Here is a 23,906-nt window from a genome sequence, read left to right as displayed (position 1 = left end):
ACATTGTGCTCACAAATCTAATAGGGCTGTTATGAAAAAAGGTTCTGTTACACAGCGGAATGGGACTTGCTAATGAGATGGTAACACATCTAGGCCTGACTTGTTTAAAAATAAAAAAAAATCTGTTCTTTGCAGTGCGAAATGTGATAGCAAAGAGGATATATGTTTACATTTTATGTGTCAGGAGCTAATTAAAATGTATGAAAATGCATTTGTTTTATGAGCAAACCCATATTACCAATGCGCCGGCATCACAAGCTGTTGTCCTGTTTCTTTAATCATGTGATATAATATAAAGCAAGATTGGCATCAGTATTCTAAGAATACAATGGGGCAAATTCACTAAAGGGCAAATTGTCGCCAGTGACAGATTCGCCACACTCCGCTCCACTTTGCGAGGCAAAAATTTGTTACCACTACACTATGGGGCAACTTCACTAAAGTGCGAACGCTAGTGCAAATTCGCCAGCGTGAGTCATTTCGTTACTTCGCCGATTTACTAACGGGTGCTGGCGTAAATTCACTAGCGAAGTGGACGAAGGGACGTAACTACGTTAATTCACTAACTTGTACATTTTACTGAACATTACCTCTTGCGCCAGACTTGCCTTCGCCACCTCAGATCAGGCGAAGTGCAATAGAGTAGATAGGGATTGCTTCAAAAAAAGTTGAAATTTTTTCGAAGTCCCAAAAACGCTGGCGTCTTTTCCTTTTTTAATGGTGATAGGCTGAAAAAGATCATACATTTTTTTGGGGTACCCTCCTTCCCCCCTACATTTCCTAACATATGGCACCTAAACTATACAGTGGACACATGTGTAGGGCAAAATAACAACTCTATTTTATCTTATGAAGTTTTCCCAGGCTTGTGTAGTGTAATGTATTTGCTGCTACATATACGTCCATTGTACTTTAACTTGGCGCCGTATGCTAATTAGGCATCACTAGCGTAACTGCGCTTTCCTTGATGAATTAACGCTAGAGCAACTTCGCTACCTTTCATCTCCCTGAGCGCAACTTCGGATTTTAGTGAATTAGCGGCTCCCTGGCAAAACTTCGCCTGGCGAAGTGCGGCGAAGTGTGGCAAAGCCTGGGCTAGCGCAACTCCGCAGGTTAGTGAATTTGCCCCTAAATCACTAAAATGTGAAGTTGCATCCTGGGCGCCGAACGCCGGGGACTTTTCGCTAGTGATACTTCTTCAGAGCGAGCATTTCATAGCGAAGATTCACTAGCGTTCGATTGTGCCCAACGAAACTTCGCTAGTAGTCTAACACAAAAAAAAAATTTGCACAAAAATCTTTAATAGTTCGGACTCTCAAAGGCAATCCCGCTTTAAAAAAAGAAAAGTCACCAGCATTTTTTAACAATTTTAAGACTTTTCGCATTGCAGGATATGATGTCACTGGCATAAGATTGTGGAAGATGTAGCTTTGTTTCAGCAGTTCGCCTGGTCTAAGGTGGCGAAAGAGGTTTCATTAAAATCCGCACTTTAGTGAATTTGTGGAGTAACGACTATTCACCACAGCCAAAATTCACCTGGATTGGATTACTGGCGAATTTTTGCTAGCGGCAGCCACTTCACGCTTTAGTGAATCTGTCCCAATGCCTTCTATGTTATCATGACTTAAACTGGCCTTACTTTGATTGTAAACTCTATGGGGCAGGGATCTCCTTCATTAATCATAAATGTATTCATTTACATTTTCTTATTGTATTGACCGTTGTCTGTTTTATTAATGGTTTTTTGACTGTACAGAGCAGCTGTGCACATAGGCCTTTATAAATAAAAATATACATAAATATATACATGGGTTGTTATAAGCAGCCGACTTGGCTCCTCCAGATTGATTTGGTAAAATTGTGCATGCAGCACCCAGTGGCAGTCACCAGGGGGGGCAAAAGGCTGCTCCTGGTATCTTAAAGGAACAGTAACACCAAAAAATGAAAGTATTTTAAAGGAATCAAAATATAATGTACTGTTGCCCTGCACTGGTAAAACTGATGTGTTAGCTTTAGAAACACTACTATAGTTCATATAAACAAGCTGCTTTGCTGTCCTCTGTGCTGTGATGTTGCTGTTCCTTTAAAATTCCAATTTTTAAATCTTAATTGTGACTCTTCTATGGCAAAGATTGCAACTGCACTGTCTGCACTAGAGATGGGTCCCCCCAGACCTGTGCCGAAGCTTTGAATGTTAGGGGTGAGGGGGTGGCATTTGAGAGTCCGCCTTTGGGTGGGCAGGGACACAGAGTCACCCCTGGTCCTCTCCTGACTGATTTGCATATGCTGTTTGTGCAGATTGGGTTTATCAGATTTTATGGCCCCAGAGAACAATAGAATAAACCCAGATTGGTCCAGAATGTGCCAATTCGCCAAATCATGCAAATATTCCATTGTTTGGCTACTTGGCCAAATGAGGGGAATGTTTACATGTATTTTCAGCTTTCTGAGTTACAAAGGGACTTGTGCTTAGCTGAATTGAGTGTAAGGTGCAAAGTACAGGGTACAAGGAAGCTCTGCAGTTGTTTCTTCCAGGGTTTCTTTTGCATTTTGCTGCTGCACACACAAGCTACTTACATCGAATTCATTGCACAAGCAGTGACATGAAAAAACCTATATATTGACTTAGAATAAGCAGTGCTGCAATTTACACTTCATTTACTAACATAAGTGCAAATGAAAGTCTGCATTGATAAACATGCTCAAGCTGCAATACATGCTATTTTGCCAGCACCTGGTTGTTATAATGGAACAGGCCAGCAATTGCACACAGGACAATTTGAAGTGTTTACTGTCTGTTGTGATTAACAGCTCAGGACACAAAGACAAAATCTCCTGCAAGGTTTGGCCCAGTGGTAAAACTAGATGTTCCTGGGACCCATGGCAAACAAAATTGACCTATTTTACAAAGATATATTCACATTGCTCATTATTTACAGCCTTACAGGGCCCACTACACTCCTAGTCCCCCATGCAACCACATGGGGCAAATTTACTCACCTGCGAAAATTTGCCAGCGCTGGCTTCACGTACATCGCAACACTTCGCCAGGCGTAAATTCGCCTGGGCAACGCTAATTCACGAAGATCTGAAGTTGCACACAGGGTACAGAACAATTGCGAAGTTGCACTAGCGAAAATACGATCAGCAGTTCGAAGTTACACTAGCGTTGGCTAATTTGCATACGGTGTGCAGTTAAAGTACAATGGGCGTATATGCTGCAGCAAATACATTACACTACACAAGCACAGGGAACCTTAATAAAATTATATAGAGTTATTATAATGCCCTACACATGTGCCCACAGTATAGTTTAGGTGCCATATGTTATCAATTGTAGTGGGGAAGGAGGGTACTCCAAAAAAAAAATTTTATCTTTTTCACCCTGTAAAAAGGAAAAGACGCAGCGTTTTTTGGGACTTAGAAAAAAAACAACTCTTTTTTTATTAACTCCTATCTACTCTATTGCACTTCGCCTGGTCTGAGGTGGCGAGTCTGGCGATAGAGGTAACGTTCAGTAAAATCAAAAATTAAGTGAATCTGCGTAGTAACGATTTTTCGCCAGAGTGAAAATTCGCCTGCTGTTAGAGTGCAAAGTTGTGCCAGAGTCTATCTCCCTCCCTAGCGAAATTACGCCAGCAACCGTTAGTAAATCGGCGAAGTGCCGAAATGATGTCACACTGGTGAATTTTTGCCAGCGTTATGGTGGACATAGACACACAGATCCTATCGTACGAATCGAGGATTCGTACGATTTTAGGATCGTGTGTGGCGTGTGCCGACATCTTTCATCCGGAGGAGATCGGTCGTTTGGTCGATTGGTCAGGTTTGATTTTGACCCAAACGTTTGGCGATGTTGCCAAACGAGCGGATCTTTGCGTCTATGGCCACCTTTAGCCACTTCGCCCTTTAGTAAATTTCCCCCATGGTCTGCTTCCTCTGCAGTTACACCCTGGTTGTGCCAAATATAAGTGCTACATAAATAGTAAATTATGGGAAGCTCCTCCTCTCAGTCTTTATCTGTATCTTTTTGCATGTTTAATATATACATCCTTCTATTGTATATCACTGCAGTATATATTGGCTCTTTGTAGATGCATGGTAATAATAATAATGATTAGAACACAAGACCAGGACATTAGAGAGCTGTAACATTATGGTGTTTACATTTGGAAAAGACATCCTTGGCAGCGTTCTTCAATTTAACTTCAACCTATATTTCTTGTAGACGTTTGTGGAACTATATTTCCCTGTGAGAATTTGCATCAAAGTCAGGGAAAAAAACACAAGTCTGGCTTTGGATTTTATTAAGTTAGCCTATATATATTATATGACAATAGCAGATGTTTTGCTATTTTATAATTATAATCTAATTGAAGGTTCTTCTTCAAGGAAATCCATTTATGTCTGCTGAAAACATTTAAACATGAAATAAATGTGATAGGATTGCTTTGCCTCCAATATGGATTTATGCAGCTTAGTCACCATAAAGTACAAGCTACTGTTTTATTATTACAGAGAAAAGGTACATTTTTTAAAAATTAGAATGAATTGTTTACGCTGAACTGGTCTTCCTATAACTTGGAGCATTCTGGATAAGGGATCCCATACCTATAATAGGCTAATCTATAACATACTGAAAGCTAATTAAAAAACATACTTCCTCTTTAATGTACATGTATGGAACCTGTTATCCACAATGCTGGGGACCTGCTAGGATCTCAATCACTTAAGTCTAATAAAAAATAATTTAAACATTAATTAAACCCAATATGATTGTTTTGCTTCCAATAAGGATTAATTATATGGTAGTTTGGATCAAGTACTGTTTTATTATTACAGAGAAAATTATTTTTTTTAATTATTTGATTAAAATTGATTCTATGGGAGATGGCCTTTCCATAATTTTGGAACTTTCTGGATAATGGGGTTCTGGATAACAGATCTCATACCTCTATTACACTTGGACCGATACACCCTGCTTCAGCTCATCTAAGCAAGCTGTCCGTTCTATATTTGTAGATAAGACACGGTAACGTCTGCATTTCAATACCAATCCCCAATTTACCCTACACATAAAAAGTCATCTTTTCTACTTTTATACAAAGCAAAAAGGAAGTATTTCCCAAGCTCAGCCATTCTCCCTATTGCAATACTGTTTGATGAATGCTGCTAATGTTTTCTGAGAATAATCTCAGTCTGATTTTGCAGAGCATAAGAAATCCCTACCTCCAGCACGCCACTATCTCATTTGATAAGTTAAGGGCTGCGTGAATGTCTTGAAACCATTCAAGACATCGACTTGTATCAGGCTCTTGGAGTACAGTCATTTATTATGGTTCTAAATTATCCTGACAGTCGTGTATTAGACTTTTAAGTGTTTCTAATTTGTCTTTTTGAAGAGAATCTAGTCCTTTGGGCTGTACTGGAAATACATGTAATTTAACACTGGTGGTTGACCAGAAGGCTATCTGCATAATCACATTCATTAATGCTTGGTTGCTAGAATCAGTCTTTGGCTGACCAATGTGACATTATCCTTATCAGGATTTGTAAACTTTTTACACTCTAGGGGGCACATTTACTAAGGGTCGAATTTCGAAGTGGTAAAACTTTGAAATTCGACCATCGAATTGTAGAAATTCAACAGTCTACGTTTTTTTTGAGTGAATTTAGCCGTTTTCGATCGAATCGTTTTTTCAATTCAAATCGAATTTTGGCCTATTCAATGGTCGAAGTACCCAAAAATTACTTAGAAATTCGAAGTTTTTGAATTCGAAAATTCACTTCGAATTCACTTTGACCCTTAGTAAATGTGCCCCTAGATGTTGCTGAGCTAGAATTCTCAACCTTCAGATGCTGGCAGACATTTTTCAACAACAGGAATTCTGCAGGTTGCCTACTGTTTGGCTATATCCATCACAAAGTAGAAACAGTTCATCTTTAGGGTAGAGACCCACGCTGCAATTCGGGGAAATTAGTTGCCCCGGGGGGACTAATCTCCTCAAACTGCCTTCCCGCCGGCTAGAATGAAAATCGAAGGTGGGATGGCACTCAGAGTGCTTTGTTTTCTGAAGTCGCCCAAAGTTTCCTCGTGGCAACTTCGGGCGACTTTGGAAAGTGACGTGCTCCAAGTGCCATCCCGCCGGCGATTTTCATTCAAGCCAGCAGGAAGGCAGTTCGGGGAGATTAGTCTCCCCGAAAAAAGATGGGATTTGTCGCTGGGCGTCTAATCTCCCCAAATTGCATCGTGTGTCTCTGCCCTTATGCAGTTGTTGGGTATGTTACGCCAGCAGACTTGCCCAGGCACACTTGTAGGAGAGCGTATTTGTCATGAGCCCTAGCCTAAAACTGGGGTCCTGACCCAGAAAACGCTACACTGCCATTACAACATTTTATACAGGGTTTTTACACAGACAGCCTTGTTTTTTGAAGGGCTGCCCGGGTCAAAACTGCCTGCCTGGTTTTCCAAATAAGGAAAACCGGGCAGGATTTCCTATGATTGACGTGGCAATCGGCCAGTCGCCGAATCACATTTTGCTGTACACTGAAGGTGTGACAGAATGACATTCCTATATCAGGCATATGTCAGTACTTGTCCACTAATGTGAACACCCCTTTAAATCGTATTATTAAATTTGCCCTGGAACACAGGCATTCCAAGGCAGCAATATTAAAGGACAAGGAAAGTCTAAAATAGAATAAGGCTAGAAATGCTGTATTTTGTATACTAAACATAAACATGAACTTACTGCACCACAAAGCCTAATCAAACAAATGATTTATGCTTTCAAAGTTGGCTACAGGGGGCTGTCATCTTGTAACTTTGTTAAACATTTTTGCAAGACTAAGACTAAGTGCACATGCTCAGTGTGGTCTGGGCTGCTTAGGGATCGTCATAAACAAAGCTGATTGAGTTCTGTATGGCTGGGAAGTAAGGCGGGGGCTCCCCCTGCTGTTCATAAGTATGATTGTTTCCCTGCTCAGCAGTTAGGGACCATCTGACAATTCCTATCCACAGCAGTAAATGAAGGGAGAATTTCACTGCATACAGTCAGGTTTCTTATAAAAACGATACACATTTTTTAATTAAAGTATATTGGAGATAGGTTTCTTTTTCATTAAAGAAAGTCAAAATGGGATTTTTTTTTCTTGCCTTTCCTTGTCCTGTAAGCAATAAGGTAACATGCTATAAGTATTGCAGTTAGCAATTGCTTTTATGCCAATCCCTTGAGCAAATAGTCATTTATCTGGGTTTATTAAAATGAAGGCTATTAACTTGTTGTTTTTTTCATATAAGGGAGGAGTAAACTAGAAACACCGCAACATAGGTAAAATTAGACAAGATGTGTAGATAATGCTTAAATGAATGTTTTTTGGCCAAAATCTAATGGTGAAATTCCATACCAATAAATGCATGCATTTCATGTCATGTGACCAGGTTTAGGTAACTCTCCACTAGCTGAAAACATTGTATGAAAATATGCTCTGTGTGCTGTGGTATTTAGTGTTGTGTGTCTTGGACGTAATGCACAATAAATATGACAAATCTTTGTTCACAAATGATCCTTTATAAAAAAAAAAAATGTTTAGAAATTTTTATCAAATTCAAATGCACCCTCTGAAGATTTCCTTGAAGAGTATTCCATGCGAAAAGATTTAACAAATGTAACCTTTCCAGCTCTGTGACCTGAACAGACATTAACAGATGTTTCATTATTTAGAGATGTTCACATCTACAATAAATCCTGTTACATTTACCTTTGGCAGCTGCCTTTATTATAAAAGTTCCGACACAGGATCAAATTTGGGGAGCGTGTCCTATTACAAGCATCTGTCCCACTGGTTCTGTCTGGAGACAGCCAGGAGAAGAATAAAAGGATTATTACTAGAAATATGAATATAAATCCAGCGGGATTTTGTAATGTTCCACTCCTTTATTGGTTTTTCAGTGGTGTAATGCAAGAAGTGGTGTTTTAAGACCGATACTCAGCAATGGCATCTAATTAGTGTTCCGGATGAGTAAATCAACAATCATCAAATTATTTTCAAACTATTATTTCTTCTATCAAGTCTCTTTTCCAAATAGTGAATATGTTTGCTGATCTTATGAAGGGATTTAGTGGGGATTGTGTGGATTACTCACCCTGGTGGCCTAGTGGGCCACCATTCATTTAAGCTCTCGGTGAGGACGCACGCCACGCCGGTCTTCCTCCTCTGATTCGCCGTTTCTCCTTCTTTATAGGCGCAGTCGCAATGGTGCGAAATTTAAACATATTTAAAGGGACAAATTGTATTTTGTCGTTGCCCGTTATGGGATCATTTCTAGTAATTTCCTGGTGCTTCTGAGCCTGTATTCTGTCTGTTTCTGATACATGTTGTGACCCTTGCCTGTTTTTTGACGATTCTGACTTCTGTATCCTGACTTCTGCCTGGTAACCGACTCCGCTGTATCTGTATCCCTTCTGATTGATCTCCTGGTTTGACCCTTGCCTGCCTGACTCTGATTATACTTTGCCTGCCCCGACCCGGCCAGATTTGACTACGGTTCCTGTCTACGCCTTTTACTGTGACCTTCTGCCCAAAAGACTGTGTCTTACCGTCGTGCTCCTTTGCTCATTCAGAAACCTTCGCTTGGCACCTCTCTTAATAAGATCTGGCGGCATCTGATTAGCCGAGGGCTCCTCCCGAGGTGAAAGGTGGCTGTTAAAGGAGGAAGCAAGAGCCGAGACCAGGGTGCTTAGCATTGGTTCTGAATTTAGGGTGCCGACCGTGACAGGGATATATCAGGTGCCCAGATTAAGGATGTATAATAAATAAAGTGGAGCTCACCCTCATGTAGCTTGGCGTCTCCTAGTTGATCGCTGCTCTTGCGGAAACCCGGCTACTTCAATCCAGAAATTTCTTTAGTGAGGAAGTGCTGAGATACTTGGGCACGAAACGCGTTGGTTTCACAAAATACCCACTGCCAATGTAATCACATAGTGTGTTTAATAAAGCCGCATCTGCAAAAGCAAAGTAGCGACTCCGTTTTGAATTGATCAGCACCGGACTGCGGGTAATTTTTGGAAAATATCAGGTGCAGCCTGCCATAAATTGAGATGCTGCTTAGCAGCTAACTGGGATGCTGGGAAATGTAATTCACTGACAATGACAACTAGATATTTGCAGGTCAGGCAACTTCCCATAGACATCAGACTTTGCAACAAAGTTGTAATGTCTCCCTCTGCATAGGGCCACTGCTAGTATGGCAATGAAGAAACATTCTTTCCTCCAGGTCCCCAAATTGCAGCAGGTGCATCTACCTCCTTCCCTGTGGTTCCAACCTGAATACATATTTACTAACCAGACCTGCAAGCAGACAAATATCAGGTTAAAAGTGAAGATGCTCAGTATTAGCCTTTATCAGGGACATTCTAGTCACCACCTCCTAATCCTCTGACCCCTGCACGAGCTCTGTTGTTCCACTCGCCCTCACCTTCCCAAAGTCCCCATCCCAAGCCTCTGGCTGCATTTTTGCTGGCTTTCTAACAAAAGGCCCTGACCATGGCTAGCCTCGTCCTATTCTATTATCCTTCTTAGTTCTTGTCTCGCTCACTGGGCAAGCTCATGATGTTTCTCAGCAACTAAGTTAGCAACAAGACTAAAGAAGCAACAGCAGCAGGTAAGCACTGAAGCCGGTGACTTTATTTATGCCTGCTTTAATATTGCATGCACTGTTTCACTTGCAAACATCAACACAATTACCTAATTTCCCCTGAGTCTCTCCTGAGGATAATTGCCCGGTGCTGGCTGGAGGGGTCGGCGCCTCTCCCAACGAATTCAGTAAAGAAGGTTTAGCCAAACAACACAGGTCAGTGTAGCGGGGATCTCCCCTGCACGTTTATTTCGTCAAATGGTGTAACGTTTCGGGGGCATGCCCCTTCATCAGACAGATGTCTGATGAAGGGGCACGCCCCCGAAACGTTACATCATTTGACGAAATAAACGTGCAGGGGAGATCCCCGCTACACTGACCTGTGTTGTTTGGCTAAACCTTCTTTACTCACTTGCAAACATGTCAGAGCTGCTCTTCATATTCCCCTGGGCTTATCTCTTTCTGTTCTATAAGGTGTTTGTGTACTCTGCCACTACAGGCTTCAAAGTTCAGTTAGCTTAATTATCACGTTATATCATGTCTGATTATATAAATCCCTGCCCAAATTTGTGGCGCTAGGACCATGCAGGCCTAGGGGCACCCAAGCCTGAGATACTTGCCTGTATAAACCCGACACAGACCTATGCCCTGCCTCCTCTCCCATACCCAGTCTTACCGACAACTCCAGGTACCAACCAAACACAAGCCTTGTACTTTTATATAGTTGCGCTAGACTCCATTACCTCTGTCCTTCCTCTTCTGCTATATTACATACTGTACATAGTAAGGTCGGTTGAAAAAAGAGACCCATACATCAAGTTCAACCTTTTAAGTCTATATCTAACCTGCCTACCTGCTAGTTGATCCAGAGGAAGGCAAAACACCCCATCTGCAGTCACTCCAATTTGCCTCAGAGGGACAGCTGGGAAATTGACAATATGTCTAGCCCCATGTCAGATTTCAAAATTGAATATAAAAAATCTGTTTGCTCTTTTGAGAAATGGATTTCAGTGCAGAATTCTGCTGGAGCAGCACAATTAACTGATACGTTTTGAAAAAAACACGTTTTCCCATGACAGTGTCCCTTTAAGTCTAAGATAAACGATACCTGAAAATAAATTAATAAATAAATTTAAATTGGTGGTTCACCTTCAAGTTAATTTTTAGTATGTTATACAAAGACCTATGCTTAGCAACTTTTCAACTGGTCTTTATTATTATTATTTTCCTTCCACTTCTTACTATTTTCAGCTTTCAAATGGCTGTCACTGATCTCAGCAGCCAGAAAATATTGCTCTGTGAGGTTACAATTGTACAGTATGTGATTGTTACTTTTTATTACTTATCTTTGTATTTAGGTGCTCATCTGTTCATACTCCTGTCTCTTTTTTAATCCATTGCCTGGTTGCTAGGTTTAATTGGACCAGATAGCAACCAGATAGCTGCTGAACAAAAAGCTAAATCATTTAAAAACCGTAAATAATTAAGACCAATTGCAAATTTTCTCAAAATAGCACTCTTTACATCATACTAAGGGGCAGATTTACTAAGCTCGAGTGAAGAATGCGAATGAACAAAAAATTCGAATTTCAAAGTATTTTTTGGGTACTTCGACCATCGAATTCGAATCGAATGATTCGAAGTAAAAATTGTTCGACTATTCGATTATCGAAGTACTGTCTCTTTAAAAAATACTTCAACTTCATACTTTGCCACTTTAAACCTACCGAGCTGCACTGTTAGTCTATGGGGACCTTCCCCAGCACTTTTCTAAGCTTTTTTTGATCGAATAACAATCCTTCGATCGATCGATTAAAATTGCTCGATTCGAAGGATTTTATCGTAGCGGTAAAATCCTCGGAATTCGATATTCGAATTCAAAGAATTTTACTTTGAGGGTCGAATTTTACTTCGAGGGTCGAATTAGAGGGTTTTTTAACCCTCGAAATTCGACCCTTCATAAATCTGCCCCTAAAAGTTAAGTTAAAGGTGAACAGCCCCTTTAACATTTATGTTTTAGAATCGTGGCACAATCTATTGAGGAAATAGGGAACATGTAGGGTAACTTTTTAGGTTGTCAAATAATAAATTATATATAAAGTAATAATGACATGTCTAACCTAATGTGTGACCCACTGAAAAGGGCTTAGTTCTGGCATGCCATTATTTGTATTTATAGCAGCCCCTGTTCTGTTTTTGTTCGAATGTACCTAGTGTGAAATCTCAATACCGACACCCCTTGTGTCCCTTCTTTAAAGGGATACTGTCACTGTTTTTTTCAAAATGAATCAGTTAATAGTGCTGCTCCAGCAGAATTTTGCACTGAAAACCATTTCTCAAAAGAGCAAACAGATTTTTTTATATTCAATTTTGAAATCTGACATGGGGCTAGACATATTGTCAATTTCCCAGCTGCCCCAAGTCATGTGAATGGGAATGTAACCAGATAGCAGCTCCCTAACACAAGATAACAGCTGCCTGGTAGATCTAAGAACAGCACTCAATAGTAAAATCCATGTCTCACTGAGACACATTCAGTTACATTGAGAAGGAAAAACAGCAGCCTGCCAGAAAGCATTTCTCTCCTAACGTGCAGGCACAAGTCACATGACCAGGGGCAGCTGGGAAATTGACAAAATATCTAGCCCCATGTCAGATTTCAAAATTGAATATAAAAAATCTGTTTGCTGTTTTGAGAAATGGATTTCAGTGCAGAATTCTGCACTATTAACTGTTTCATTTTGAAAACATTTTTTTTCCCATGACAGTATCCCTTTAAGGAATTCTTATGACAGATGGGCAATTCTCACTACAAAAGCTAAAATAACTTGCTAAAATGCCAGTGTTTATACATTATAAAGCCATGTCCGATATCTGTCTCTATATTCACAACATGTTGTTTCTTATTACTACATACTTCTCACAGAGCACAGTTGGAAGAAACATGTTCTTTGTGTATTTTTGTTAACTAAATATTTGACTTGAATTCTGTAAGCCTGGCTATATTGCCTTTCATATACATTGTTAGCAATAAATTAGGATAAATATTCCAGTTGGTAGTGCCATTTATCATTGACAAAGAATCATATCTAGTGATGGGCGAATTTGCGCGATTCACCGCCAGCGAATAAATTCGCGAAACGCCCGCGAAAATTCGCGTAAAAAATTCGCCGGCGTCAAAAAAAAATTTCAAAAACGGGCGCCTGCATCAAAAACGGGCGCCAGCGTCAAAAACGAGACGCCGGCGCCGTTTCGCGAGTTTTTCGCCGTTTCGCGAATTTCATGCGAAATTCGCAAATTTTTCAGCGAAACGGCGCAAATTCGCCCATCACTAATCATATCATTTTCATGCATGCTCATTTACATAACAGCATTATTTTGGTGATAGAAAGAAACTCATACACCATACACTAAATTACATGCATGTGTGTAGTCTTATCATTTGGATAAATTATCTATCCAGCTGTAAATTGGTTTCTGGATGCTGTGTCACTATGGGATGCTTTTTTATTGCATTGTTTTGCTGTTAAAAGGAATATAAACCCACAATTAAAAATAAATTCCTTATGAAAGAAAATGGAACTCTAGGCAACTTTCCAATGTTCACAATTGAAAGCAGTTTTTTGTCTCCACCTTTCTGCACTCCTGGTTCTGACTTTAGAAACAGTGTAGCAGAAGTCACATATTCTGTATATAATCTGTGTCCTGTTGTGACAGCTGTGACCGTACAGTTTGTAACCCCATTTTATAGTACGGAACACAGCAACATTCCTCCTTTATATTACCATGGGGAATATGAAGAATCTTTATTTATTTTTTTAATTATTTTTTTCCCCTAAAGCTGCTGCTCAAGGAATGGGCCCTGAGGTGCATCTCTGGAAATTTGTCTTAGGTTGTAAACTGGGTGACACACTCCAAAAGGCTGAGTGACATGTCACTGTACAAATTGTTGCTGCTAATGCTGAATTTGGAAATAGTCAGTTATCGGTACAAGTAAATAATCCCCATATTTATGGGTTTTTTCAACCAGTAACATAGTGTGATTGACCCTACATTGTTACAATCTGGCAATTCTACAATGTATACTGAAATAACGCGGTACATTAACAACAGTTTACGGTACCATTGTCTCAATAGTGTTATCTGAATTGTCTTACAAAAGAGGTTTAACATACAAACACTTGTGCTCTGCTTAAATCTTCTTTCATCTTTAACTTTCCCTGCTACTTTCCCTAGATGATGTAAGGAAATTGCTGCAGAAGTTGGACATCATACCGTCGCTAATTGCTCGACTCACACCAGAAGGTAGCTTTAATCTGCAAAATATTTTGTTGACAAACCCAACCATCTGTTTGAATCTAATAACTGCATATGGGGACTTGATGAACTGAATTTGCAGTATCTACACCAGTACAACATTCCTGTTTTCTTGAAACAGCTGTAACTTCTCCGTTTCTCCGTAGGCACACTATATTTAGCCAATTACAATAATCGTGTGGCTAACAGCATGTCTGGGAAATATACCCGAACACCCACCCACCATCTACTCTGTCTAGGCATCTATTTATCTTTCTATCTGGATATCTATCTAAGAGAGAGTGGCAAAAGAAGTGATAAAAAGACACCCCACGATTCTCCTTGTACAGTTGGTTTTGATAGCAGGAAGTAAGTCAAAACAATATTTCTTATTCCCCTGCAGAAAATGCAGTGATACATGAATTTTCAACTCTCTGCCTTGCATATATGACTGCTGAATATACTACTAAGTACTAAGAAACAGATATATGAACTGAATGGACTGGAGCCTCTTTAAACTGCTAAGCAGCCCTGATCCTGATGTCAAGAAGAATTGCGTTGAGTGCATTTATCTCCTGGCACAGGTACTTTTCCCTGAACTCAGTAGGTACAGGTATGGGGTCCATTATCTGGAAACCCGTTATCCAGAAAGAAAGACTGTCTCCCATAGACTCCAAATTTTTAAATATGATTTCCTTTTTCTCTGTAATAATAAAATATGAACTTGCACTTGATCCTAGAAAATATATAATTAGTCCTTATTTGAGGAAAACCCAGCCTATTGGGTTTATTTAATGTTTACATGACGTTCTTCTAGACTGTATGAAGATCCAAATTACGAAAAGATCCATTATCCACAAAATCCCAGGTCCTGAGCATTCTGGATAACAAGTCCCATACAAGTATGCCTCTTTCTCTTCTGTGTTCATGCATCTATTTAAGGGCACCCGTTGGCAAAAAATATTATCCCCAACCAAAGGTGCATGCTGGTTCACGCCAACGCCATGGACAAGATGGCGGCACCCAGTACTTCCACGTTGCACATTCTGACGGCAATGTGTCAAAACGTGCGCAGCATCATGATGCCAGAGAGTCAAAATGCAGTCAACGAGCAACGTCAGCACGTGATTTATGATGTCATCACGCTCGTTTGCAAGAAAATCTGCCTATAAAAGATGCAGAGCCTAGCAGACCTTGCCCAATTATATGTTCAACTTGTTGTGTTCCTGGGTGTTGCCTGTTATATCGACTAAGAACCTTGCTGCCTGTATCGAACTTTGCCTTTAACCCTTTTTGGATACCTTGAACTGTGTTTGCACTTGCCGCTTCCTCCTTGGTCCGCAAATCCTAGCGGAGCCTTCGGGCCCTGACACTAATAGAGCCCGTACTCCAGTTGGGGTAACAGTAGTTTGTTTGTTGTTTTTAAATTGCCCCCAGCCAGCGGGATGAGCTCCTGGTAGGAGCTGTCATGCCGGTCAAAACGCATGCGTATAATGTGCTTCTGACGTCATGCCCAGTCGAACAGGGACCTCCCTCCCGGTGCAGGTGGCCTATTTCTGGTGGGGGCAATGTACAAACAAAAAACTACTGTTACCCCAAACTGCAGTGTGGGCTGCACCTTTGGTTGGGGATGTTTTTTTTGGCAACAGGTGCCATTTAATGACATTTCAACGGCTGCAACTTTTTTATATAATGCCCAGGGCAGCCATCAGGGGGGGGACAGGGGGGAGAGTTGTAGGGGGCTTACTTGATTAGCCGGGCCCCCCATCTTTCTGAGAGCTGCTGACTTCGGGAAGGCATGGACGTTTAAGGGGCCCTGGCCACCAATTTTCTCATAATGTGTGGAGGGGGGCCCTGGCCACCAATTTTTCTTTTCTCATGTGGGGTCCTAGCCACCAATAGTTTTTAATGGGGGGCCCTGGCCACAAATGGTTTTTTATGGGGGGCCCTGACCACCAATATCTTTTTTTTTATCAACATGTGGGAACCCTAGCCACCAATATTTTTTTTGTTTTTTTACTGTGTGGTGGGGGGCGGACCTGTGGGGTGGGGAGGGCGGACCTGTAGGTGGGGCTTGTGGTGGGCGCAGCCCAGGGGGCCCTGGAAATTTTGTCGTATGGGGCCCTGCATTTCTGATGGCAGTCCTGATAATGCCAACATATTTCACAGCACTTTACAAAGATAAGATTAGAATTTCTAGAAAGACACAAAGTAAGGGGCGACATACCAGCCAGCTGCTTTGACATTTTTTACCAGTATTGTAGAATTGAGCACTCAGGAGATATACCCGAAAACGAGCAGGTAGCAGAAGAAAGGAGGAGCGTGGGGGTGGACAGAGCATCCAAGTGGGGCCTTGCTCTTTAGGCCCCCTTCTGGCAAATCTGGGCAATGATTGGATTATTATAGAGGCCTATACAGGCCTGTTGGAGGAAGAAACATCAGTTTGCAAATATAGTCCCCATCCTACAAGACTTTGTAACCTGCCTATTCGATATCTAGATTTCTAATTAGCCTTTATTGGCCTGTATATGGAGAGCTTTTGGGCAAAACAACAAATCTGTTATGTGGTTCTTGAGCTTGTGTGCGATTAGGGTAAATGTTACCATCTTTTATACAAAGATCCAGTCCCTTAAAAAAAATGATTTATGTTTCTGTTAATGGCTAATACCCACTGCACTGTAAGACTGCCTCTTTATCAACCATCCACGTAAGATAAAAAGATTCATTCACACCTGTAGGAGTTGTAGTTCTGCTAAATCTGCAGTGTGACACATTTTCTATGCCTGCTTTATGGTCTTCTCTCTATCCAGTGTTTTATTACTGCAGTGACGTTGATGATTCTATTATAGGAAATTCAGAGTCGATCTGCCATTTGGGAACTGAATATCCCGTTATTCAACAACTGTCTCTCAGAACCCTGGGCAGCGTGAGCTCTGAAGCGGAAGCCAGGCGTATCTTTATAGAAAATCAAGCACTGGAGCAGTTTCTAAAACTCTTAGAAACAAAGGTAAAGAATATTTCTAAAAATTAATCGGTTGGGTGTTTTTCTCAAGTTTCTCCAAATGCAGAGTTTTTTCTTATGGTGACTTTTTGGCTAAGCGACAGATTTGTCTTGGCAACTTTTTTGTTGCGACAAATTTTCGACACAGTTTTGTGAAAAAATTTGGAGATGGCGGAATTTGGTTGCGAATCCATGCCTGGGCGAAAAATTCTCTCATTACTAGTTTTAAGAGCTGACAATCTAAAGAGCAGACGGAGAGGTAGTGTACCGTTGGAGAATGTTATAAATTTATCTGTAATGAATAAAGTTTGACTTTCATCCAAGCTATTCATTGATGCATTCAGTGACGAGTGCTTTTAAAGATTTAGCACTGAAGTAACATAGAACAAGCCTACTCACACAACGTACCATATATACAAGGTCTCTAACCGCATATATTTCTTTCATGTGTTATTAGGAGTTTAATGACTTGCACGTTGACACACTTTTGGTAATTGCAAACTGCCTGGAGGATGTTGAGGCATTACACATTCTGCAGCAGTCGGGGGCTGGAATTCGCTGAAACAACTCCACTGCCCGAAGCACAAATAAATACAGCAAAAGCTATTAGCAGAGCGGCTCAGAATGGTATGTAACAGACAGCTAATATTCCCAGCTAATATTACCCGTCCTCGTTTTTTTAATTGTTAGATGCATGGTGTCTGTGGCTTTAATAGAAATCATTATGGAAAGGGTAGCTAGTAATAGGAGAGGGTAGAGCAAAATGGTTAGTAAATGATATAATAAGAAATGGGTGTTGGTCTGGGCAGTCTCTCTCTCTTAAAAGCTGCAAGCGGGGGAGGATTAATCTCATGGAACCAATGCTGGGGTCTAGGTTATCTCTCCCCTTTGAAAGCTAATGGCGGGGGAGGACTAAGCCCTATGATGAAAACCAATGCCCAGGTCGGGAGACCTTTTATTTCAGGTAATGCTCTTATGCCGGGAGGCTTTGGCATTTGAAATTATGACCAAAGGTAAATAGTTAGGGACCGCCATATGGGTTTTACCTTGACGTGGTATGGTGGCTTATCATTCTTATGATCATAATTTTGTAACTAAAAAACCCCTGTCTTTGTAAATACATGCATCTGCATAGATTACTGATATGACAGGGGACCAGGGAATGTGCATTAATCAATTGTTCTTCTTTTTTTCTATGTCTGTAGTTAATTTGGCCAGATCAGTAGCACTTCCATTGTATTATAGTACATTTTTATTAAGCCATGGAGTGCTCCCACAACCTTTCCTTTTTGTAAATTATATAATATACAGCATAATATGTTATATAGATAAAAAGGATGACAGACAAACATCACAGAGAGAACTGGTGCTCACCTTACCCTGATTACCGGCAATATCCTTGGAGCATTATACATTTTTGTAAATAATAACAATAATATCCTAAGTGCTTTGGCGTTAAGAGTCTTTCTGCACTTGCATAAATGCCCCAATTTCTCAACAGGGTTATTGACACCTTGAGGCCACTTTTGTCCCACCTCCCTTGTTAGGATCTCACTATCCCCACCTGCCCTCAACAACCCCATGCTCCTTGTTAGTGTCCCCTTGTTATTCTGGACATGAATTTTTATGATGGCTATGGCCTGTGGTCCCACTCTACAGCTTTCCCTGACTATCACTGTACCCAGGCCTGGACTGGCAATCTGTGGGTTCTGGCAAATGCCAGAAGGGCTGCTGTATGGTTCCATAGAAAGTTACCATAGAATGGGTTGGTTGGGGGCTGTTTGGGCTGGTAGGGGGTTGTTTGGGCCTCTGCGTACTTGGAATGGCAGGGCCTATTTTGACTCCCAGTCCAGGCCTGACTGTACCCCTGGAGTATCCACCCGAAGGCTGCTTCAACTAAACTCCTGATTGGGGCTATTTGTAGCTTTTCCTGGTCTATCTTGTGCGTCTAGTCAAAAGGGGCGGTATTGCTAGTGCAATGAGCGAGTACTGCGGAAATTCGTCTCTTAAAGTTACTGTAGGCGGCTTTTTGCCGCCCCTTGTAACTAGCCGTTCACTGCCGCCTGAGGCAAGGTGCTCACCTTGCCTCATGGCAGGAACGGCCCTGCTGGATACTGACAACGATGAAGTCAAGGCTGTGGTCTTCTTCACTATTTCGGCCATGTGTGAAAACTTGGAAATCAAAAATGTCTTCAACAAACAAGACATGTATTTAGGAGTTACTTGGAGTAATTGGTACAGGCATAGGATCTATTACCCAGAATGAACATGACCTGGGGCTTTCCAGACAAGGGATTTTTCCGTAATAATGGATCCTATACCTGTATCAGCAGAGTCTCTTGATATCTAACTTTACCTGTTCATGACTACTGCAGGAATTCCTCAGATTGTCCCATTATTATTTGAAGAGAATGCTGAAGTCAGAGAATCTGCAGCGTTTGTGCTGGCGAATCTAACCACAAACTGCCCTGCAAATACAAAGTGAGTGCACCTTTATTGGTAACTGTCCAATATTCCTGTGTTGGGCACAGTATCATTCTTAGCATATTTAATTCATGGTGTTTGCATAATAGCACAAGCTTATGTTTATTTAGGGCAACCATATCTTTAGGGCAAGGTCACACAGGGTGTTTTTATGTTGCGTTTAATGAAAGAAAATGCAAAAGAAGAATATAAACATATTAATGGATATTGAAAAATGTCATTAAGATTACATGTTCTGTCACTATACAATAAATAGGTTTTATTTGGGCTAAACCCTTCAATCCCTTAAAGGATAAGTAAACCTTTAAAACAAGTGAACGTAAAATTGATGATGGTGCTATTCTAAGCACTTTTGTAATTTACATTCATTTTATATTTATTTTTTATTCTAAGATATTAAGGGATACATGTACTGTTAATATGAATTTATTTTGTTCCAATAGCGCCACCTGCTGGTCAGTTTCCCACCAGACCACCAAGTAGTCAAGGAAGTTTTTAGGAGAGAAACAGGCTGCTCTGATGTTCTTCTGCTTAGGAAAAAAATTACAAACTCTCTCAAATCTTTCCTAAGCAGAAGAACATCAGAGCAGCCTCTTTCACTCTCTCTCCTCTGACAACTTCCTTGACTACTTGGTGGTCAGACTGGTCGGAAACTGACCAGCAGGTGTCGCTGTTGGAACAAAATGAATTCTTATTATCAGCACATGTATCCCTTAAAGGAAAACTATACCCCCAAAATGAACACTTAAGCAACAGATAGTTCATATCATATTAAGTGGCATATTAAAGAATCTCACCAAACTGGAATATATATTTAAGTAAATATTGCCCTTTTACATCTCTTGCCTTGAGCCACCATTTTGTGATGGTCTCTGTGCTGCCTCAGAGATCACCTGACCAGAAATACTTCAACTCTAACTGTAACAGGAAGAAGTGTGGGAGCAAAAGACACAACTCTGTCTGTTAATTGGCTCATGTGACCTAACAAGTATGGTTTGTTGGTATGTTTGTGTGCACCATGAATCCTACGATCCCAGGGGACGGCCCTTATTTTTTAAAATGGCAATTTTCTATTTATGATTAGCCAATGGCACATACTACTAGAAAAGTATATTATTATGAAAATGGTTTATTTACATGAGCTGTTTTATGCAATAACTTTTTATAGAGACCTACATTGTTTGGGGGGTATAGTTTTCCTTTAAAATCTTGGAATAAAAAATAAATAAATAATGGATATAAATGACAAAAGTGCTTAGAATAGCCCCCTCCACTGTATTACAAGAGGCCACTGCTCTACCATGGATTTAAAGAGCCACACACACTTTGAACGCCATTAATAACAGATATATGTATTACTGTGGAATGGAGTGCAGTAGAGACACCTGCAGGTGAATGAGCATGGATAGTCCACTTAATTTCAGATTTATGGGCAAACAATAACAAAAACCATACATTCTGTATGTTCTCCTGGTGTGTGTGTGGGTTCCTCTGAGAACTACACTTTCCAAAATGTCCAATGTCCAAAAACATACAGGCAGGTTAATTGGCTCCTACTGTTAGTGAATGTGATAGGGACCTAAAGGTGGCCATAGACTTAAAGATCCGCTCGTTTGGCGGCATCGCCAAACGAGCGGATCTTTCCCCGATATGCCACTAAACTGCGTGGCTATATCGGGGGTAATTCGAGCGTTCGGCCGTATGGCCGAACGATCGAATAACGATGCGCCAAGCGGCTCCGACGGGTCGGTCGGGTAAAAATCCAACCTTCCCGATCGATATTGTTGCCAGATATCGATCGGGATGACCCGTCGGAACACGGGCAGATAAGCTGTCAAATCGGTCCAAACGACCGATATCGGCAGCTTTATCTGCCCGTGTATGGCCACCTTTAGATTGGAAGCTCCATTGGGGCAGTGGTTGATGATAATGATATGATCTCTGTAAAGTGCTACCTAAATGTGCCAGCAATATACAAATAACAGATAATAATATTTCTTCATTAAATTTTCTTCATTAAAACAATAGGCAAATATTTTCACAACAAGTCCTGTTCATTGAACTCATGTTTAAAAAGAAAACCTGATAGGGTCAATTTCTAAACTAATCTAATTCTTCTTGGGGGCACAGAGAAATAGCCCTTTCATTTTTAAACTCAATAGAACTCGTTTCAATATCTGCGTTTCATTAGACTTGACTGACAGCTATTTGCTCTCTTCTCCAACTGTTCATGCCACAGTAGCCATTTCTTTGTGCTCCAGCGCAGCTCTATCACTCCAAGAACCTTAGTACTAATAGAATTTTATGAGCGATGTGATAAGGGATAAAGCTTGCATAGCTCTGCTAACCACTAAAGACCAATCATATATTTATTAGGCAAATTTTAATCAATAGCACATGCTGATTGGTTACTGTGAGGTTATATTAGACTCCTGCAACCTGAAATTAAATTAATTATTGCTGCAGTTAATAAAAATCGAGGCCTCTGATTGGTCAAATGACTTTTCTAGATTCTCATCTCACAATTCTTGTATATAACATAATGATAAAAGTCACAATTACCCTACTGAAATCTGCCTAATAGATCAGGAACAATTTTATGACTTAATACGGTGTAAGGATATATATATCTATACATATACTGGTATGGGACCTGTTATCCAGAATGCTCGGCACCTGAAGTATTCCGGATAATGGATTTTTTCCATAATTTGGATCTTCATACCTTTAGTCTACTAGAAAATTATGTAGACATACAATAGGCTGGTTCTGCTTCCAAAAAGGATTAATTATATCTTAGTTTGGATCAAGTACAAGCTACTGTTTTATTTATTACAGAGAAAAAGGAAATAATCTTTAACAGTTTGGATTATTTGGATAAAATGGAGTCTGTGGGAGACAGCCTTTCCGTAATTTGGAGCTTTTTGGATAATGGGTTTCCGGATAACGGATCCCATACCTGTATATGAATTTTAGAGCATGCACATTCAGAGTATTATACCAGATTAACGTATGTAAATACCTTTAATAAGTTCAGCCTTTCAGAAAAATGGTGATACATTTTATTGTTTTCCCTTTAAAGGAAAAAAAAAACCAAAGCATTTCACCAGCCTTTAAATTTGAGATATGTTAGAACACTACTGCCATCTATTGGATTAAGTATAGGATTTCATTTTACAAGCCTATATATTTACATTACATACAGGCTTCTCTGTGCTCTTCGCACTGTAAATGCACTTTCCCAGCAAGGAATTTCTTTTACTGCTAAAGGCCACCTAATGTGAACACTCATTTGAAATGTCCTTTCATAGGTTTTTAAAGGGAAACTAAAGTCTCAACTGGAGTGTGCAGATTTGATTAGTATTTGATCTATATTCAAAAATAAAAAATATAATCTTAAAAAAAAATCTATATTGTAAAATATATTAATTAAGCTATACTGAATTCAGACTACAGACCCCTTTAAAATATCTAACTCCACCCACAGGGATTAAAACATTGATGGCAAAACATTATTTAAAGGGCACCTGTTGGCCAAAAACATTTTCTCCAACCAAACCAAGCTGCACTCTGGTTGGGGGTAAAATTGCCCCCACCAGAGTTAGGACACTCGCATCAGGAGAGAGCTCCATGGCCATGTCCTGCATAGCACATGCGCATAATGCACTTCTGTTGTCACACACATAACGAGCAAGTTGCGGCATTCACTCATTATGTGCATGTGCTGCTTGTACCTGGTGCTTCCTACCAGTATGGGTGGCCTAGCGTTGGCGGGGCAATTTTTTTACAAAAAAAAACTACTGTTACCCCCAACCAGAGTGTGGGCTCTATTAGTGTGCACCTTTGGTTGGGGAAATGTTTTTGCCAACAGGTTCCCTTTAACTGCACTTTATTAACTGGCCATTATTACCCTGAGCTCCTCCTATTGCTAAACTACTTCTCCTTTCAACCACTGACCACCACTAAATGTATTTTATTCATCTTCAGTTTGATGTATCCAGTGCTGGACAAACATACAATCATGGCTGTAAATGTAATTCAGGTTGGTGGTTGCCTGGAAGATACTTTTTGTAGATATCGTTGATTACTGAACAGTAATGGTTATTTTGATTAATAAGGACTTCAGTGCAGAAGGTTGGATAATTTAAATCATTTGTGATGTATTGTATATATGAATGTGGCATTATTAATTCAACACTGAAACTGTTTTACGTAATTGCAATTTGTTGCTATATGTCCCATGATTTCATATATAGTAACCTAATACAGGTATGGGACCTGTAATCCAGAATGCATGGGACCTGGGGGTTTTCAGATACTAGAAAATTACGTAAACATTAAATAAACCCAATAATCTTGTTTTGATTCCAATAAGGATTAACTATATCTTAATTGTAGCTCATTACAAGGTACTGTTTTATTATTACAAAGAAAAAGGTAATCATTTTAGAAAATTGGATTATTTGGATAAAATGGAGTCTGTGGGAG

General features: G+C 40.2%; 1 pseudogene; it reads left to right on the top strand.

The window, feature by feature from the left end:
- The window catches only part of LOC108719668, a 66,122-nt pseudogene that overhangs the window by 23,557 nt on the left and 18,659 nt on the right, over positions 1 to 23,906 (top strand).

This window comes from Xenopus laevis, chromosome 6S (genome assembly GCF_017654675.1).
Source record: "Xenopus laevis strain J_2021 chromosome 6S, Xenopus_laevis_v10.1, whole genome shotgun sequence".
NCBI classification, from domain to species: Eukaryota; Metazoa; Chordata; class Amphibia; order Anura; family Pipidae; genus Xenopus; species Xenopus laevis.
Note: the sequence above shows the minus strand (reverse complement) of the source record. Positions and strands in the feature narration are given on the sequence as shown.